The 4,972-nt window shown below is 35.1% G+C and overlaps 1 long non-coding RNA gene across 1 annotated transcript; it reads right to left on the bottom strand.

Annotated features, from left to right (window-relative positions):
* Positions 1 to 734: 734 nt before the first annotated feature.
* Positions 735 to 3,738, bottom strand: LOC120002829. The gene is made up of 3 exons (XR_005469188.1): positions 3,535 to 3,738; positions 3,371 to 3,430; positions 735 to 1,983 (listed from the first exon to the last, which is right to left on the bottom strand). It is a non-coding gene; the product is annotated as an uncharacterized LOC120002829 (long non-coding RNA).
* Between the last annotated feature and the right edge of the window lie 1,234 nt (positions 3,739 to 4,972).

Genomic DNA, 4,972 nt, shown 5'->3' with positions numbered 1-4,972 from the left:
TTGTGTGCTAATTGTTAATTGACATTGATTTCCTTTTAAATTATAAAAAGAGATTCCTATCGGAATTTGGGGACACAATTCACCCCCCCTCTTGTGTTAAGTACGATCCATCACTAAGTTCTGATGTCGCTGCAGTATTAACAAAGACAACACAAAATATGAGAAGCCTGAATACACAGGCCATGACAAACATTCAAGCTGTAGGCACATCAGTAACCATGCCATACACAAATACTCAACACACCACTCCATTGCCATATTTACCTACCTCCTTTACATCCACTCAAAATCCACCATTGTTGCCCACACCACCAATTTTTTCAACCATCCCAAAAGCAACACACACCCCACATTTCCACATCAACTCCAAATCAAAATCCTTTTTTAAACCCCTACAATTTTCTAAACAGTGATTTTGCCATAAACAAAATAAGATCTTGTCCCTTTGCAACCTGGGAGAACCAAAAATTCAACCTCCATGCAAGAGGTCTCAAAAGGAAGCCTTTCCAGCATTGATATGCTCCCACTAACCTCTTGTAGACCGTATGGAAAGAACAACAAATTAAGTCTTGTATCTGACATTTGAGGCATGAGTCTAAAACAAATTGAGGTCACTACATTAAATGAGAATTCAATAGATCAAATATCTATTAAATTGTATTAAACTTCAATATAACAATCTTGACCTCGTATATTAGTTTGCAGACCAAACAATAATAAGCTGATAAACAATGTATTGTCAACTTTGAAAACCTGAAAGCATATATGAATATGGTATACCAAATAAAAATCCATTAAAAAATGAAGGACTCATAACAAATTGAAAATCAGCAAAACCAATAACAACATGTGTTATTGGTACTTATATAAACCCTAACAATAAGTACCAATAACCCTAAACCGATTACTTCAATCATGAATCACGACCCACATCGTGAATTTTCAAACTCCACATGCATATAGAATACTAACCAGAAAGTCTCATTGCCTGATTTCTTGACGCCATGACAGGTCCAAGTGAGGACTACGTACGTGTAGCTAAGTAGCCAACACATTTTCAAACACTCTGGAATTGTTTGATCTCTTAATAAATAGAAAGTGTTAGTGACCAAGAAACATGAAACTAAACTGAAATTCCCAAACTCTCATTGCTTCCCTTCTGCCAATTCGTGTTTGTTTTAAGTTGTTGTCCAACATTTGTAATCGAAAAAGTATACTTAAAGTCATTAATGGCAGCAAGTAGTACTTAATCCAAAGAAGACGCTTACCTGATCAAACTGAGTGAGCATCTTTACAATAAAAATGAGTACTTTATCAAGTTTATTTCTAAAGGTCATCACTTGGAAAAGAAGAAAGGGATAGAGGAAATATATAAGCATACTTTAGGTAAAATGAGTTCACCAATTTTGCAAATATGTTTCCCAAAACTTCATTACGAAAAATCATGAAATAATGATTTGTATCATCAGTTCAAGAAACACACGGTACCAAAAAGATAAATCATCCCATAGAATCCACACGAATGAAGAGTAAATCATACCAGGCAAAGAAGACATAATTTCTTCGATATCCAAGAACCATCACTAATAAACCCTAAGTGAGCAATAAGAACAAAACACTTGTGCTTGCTTTCTTTTTCTTTCTTTGAGAAGCATATTCACAGGGAAAAAAACATGTAAAAGTAAAAGCTGAAGAAAAAAATAATGTCCCTTGTAACAACCCGTCCTGGAGGGGGGTCTGCGAAATTACCAATTTATCCAAAACGTAAACTATCTATGCAAATCCTCAAAAAAAATCATTTAATACAATCCCAAAATGAAATAAAAGTATTCATAAATCTATTGAGACGTAATTAATAAGTCTTTATAATTTATACAAAGCGGGAGTCTTTATAATATCAACCCTACACTACCCATAACCTCAACTATATCCATGGGGAAACCGCTCACGCCTCGAGAACCTGGCCACCACCTACGTACTCACCTGAAAGAGAAAGAAGAAAATAGAGGTTGAGCTAAATAGCTCAGTAGGGGTATAGTACCCGATAAAGACTCGGATATCCGTGATGCGAATACCGAGAGAGAAAATCATAACGATAATCACATACGATGAGACAAAGAGTAGAACTAGTCTACAAATACAACAATCAGCTCAAGAGTAATGAAAGAATAGGCAGGAACAATAGGGTTATGCTCATATCACAATCACAACCCAATATGCATATACATACATACATATATATATATATATAAGCATGCAAATTATATATGCAAAACACACATCTCCTCCCAATGGGCATAGCGCCACAAATCATCCACATCCAATCATCGGCACACGGTAGTCCGGATTTCCCCTCGGAGGCCGTGGCAATCAAATCTCCGTATAATCACATCGCAAGGCAGTCCGGATTTTCCCTCGGAGGCCGCGACAATCAAATCCCCGTATAATCACATGGGAACAGATTAAGGGGAATAAATCCCAGACAGTGATCACGTCTCAAGGTGGTGTGTCGCGAGTCACAACCACCGCACAAACCAGAGCCAGACAACAACAACAACAAGGCTATCACATCCACCCATCTCCACAAATCCACAATATGAACACACAGTCAACATATATCATGATGCATGTATTACAATAAGGTTTTCCATGCACCCAAACCCATTTCCAAACTAATTAAGAAAATATTTTACTTTATTAGAAAATTAAGACACAAAGCTCTACGAAGAGTCATAATCAAATCAAACATTTCCCCAAATATATATTATTTATCCGGCCGATATTTAATCACTCACTCTATTTATTTGATCAAATAAAATAAAATCTAATCAACATTAAAATTCTGGCCAAGCCTCATTCTCTTAGAGAATATATATATATATACATATATATACACACTTCGGCTCCAAAATTTGTTTGAAGAACCCTCTCCAAATCTTAAACCATCAAAGCCAATTCAAGCAATTTAAATCTTCAAGTTTGGCCATAAAAATAAATTCTTAAATTTTCTATACCCATCATACATGGCCCAGCTAAAACATTAGCTAAACAATTTAACATGACTATCCCCTTTTTATAAACCCAACTTAACACAATCCAAAACCCAGCTAATCCCTTTCTTCCTCACAACACACACAAGTCACAGATTGAGAATTTACCATGTACACCAAGTCACACACAAGTATATAACTATGTGCAGTGATTTTTCCACTAATGGCGTGGATTGCTTATGTCGCCGGCGGAGACAGGCTTAACCCATGCTGGCAAACATCACACAACTAAAGTCTGGCCACAACAGATTATTTTTCCCATGCCAATAATTTACACCAGTGTATACCCATACCCACAAACAACAAGGTGAGATTCTTACCTAACTCAGATTCCCTCTCCGGCGGTACTACGGCGAGAACTACTCCAATCCCGACTATCTCTAGCATCCAGATCAATAAAGAAAGAAACAAGGAAAACATCGATCCTTGTTCATCCGAAAAATTTGCCCAAACCCATATATACAAATAAAATTTCTTTGCCCACCTTAATAATGAAACTCTTTCTACAAATGAAATTCTCCTTAATTTATGATTCACCTTTGCCTGTAATCCACCTCTTGGTTGCCTATATAGTCACCTCCGGCGATGTCTTCTAACGACTGAGGTTTACCTAGACTTGATCCTTCTCGTGCGGCTGTCAGTATATGGCAGGTTTAGCTATCCTACAAGGAATGATAACGGGGTATAAATACCCATCTACTAGGTATTTAGGTATTTCAATGATTTCTACATTGACCCTTAGTTTCTTTTGTTTACTCTTTTACCCCCAAAAGTTTCCATTCGAGTTTAGTTTTACCCTTTAAGAAAAATTAGGGTTTTACATCCCTAAATTTCATTCACTTATATTTCAAATTTCAATAAAACAATTACCTAAGGAATAAATTTTTCTCAATATTTTCTACAAAACATACAGGTCCTCCTTTTATTCTTTTTGCTAACAAATTCAACATTCAAATATATGTGAATATATTCTAGCATCAAGCCTGCTATCTCTGTTGTCAATTGTCACACAACCAGGACAAACATTAAAAAAATAGAGGCGCAAATGTTCATATAAAACTAATAATTGCTAAGTAAATATAACTATAAAACACCAAAGAGAATACATACCTTGATCAAATTGCCAACTGTTATATTGAGAAAGTTTGTAGAATGGGAAAGAGAGAAAACTACAACCTGGGAAAGAAAGTCTTAATCAGAAAACCTTAGTTAGAACAAAAATTGTTTCAATACCTTTACTAAAAACTAAAATTATTTGTGAGTAATTCTTCAATCCAAAAAAAATATAAAGAAAATGTAAAAGAAAGAGAAGTAATTACCAAGCCATGAAGTAGTTGTATAGATATATACAAACTGCTTTTGTGAGTATTGTTCAAAGATATAGGAGCATATTTATAGAAACTCTTCAAGAGAGGTAAGTCCACTTAATAATTTAGTGGTGTCAAATGCATTATGCCTGCCATGGACTATGAATATCACATTAATTTTTTGACTTAGAAGTAAATGTTTCATGTAATTAATTAATGAGAATATAATGGAAATTCTACTATTAGAATTTTCTCCAATATAAGTCAATGGTCCACCATTTCCAAATGCTATTTTGACTGACATAATGATTGACCCAGTCTAGCAATAGCATGATATGCATGAGGAAGACTAGGCTGCCATTAGTCTGTGAATATTTATGAGGAAGACTAGACTGCAAAAATGTTAGTATCTCAATCATCAAGTAGTGGATTTTGTTCATTGATTTTGATGTAAGTGTAGGGATTCACAAAACCTGATGATTGAGCCAGAGAGTTTCACATCTACTACTACTAGGAAGATTGGGATCGCAGTTACTGAGATCTCTATCACTTCTATTATTTACGAGTAATTATCATTGAGAATATACATATGACTCAAATCTAACCTCACTGTAC

Source organism: Tripterygium wilfordii, chromosome 7, assembly GCF_013401445.1.
Source record: "Tripterygium wilfordii isolate XIE 37 chromosome 7, ASM1340144v1, whole genome shotgun sequence".
NCBI classification, from domain to species: Eukaryota; Viridiplantae; Streptophyta; class Magnoliopsida; order Celastrales; family Celastraceae; genus Tripterygium; species Tripterygium wilfordii.
The sequence above is the reverse complement of the archived record's forward strand: the minus strand, read 5'-3'. Positions and strand labels throughout refer to the sequence as shown.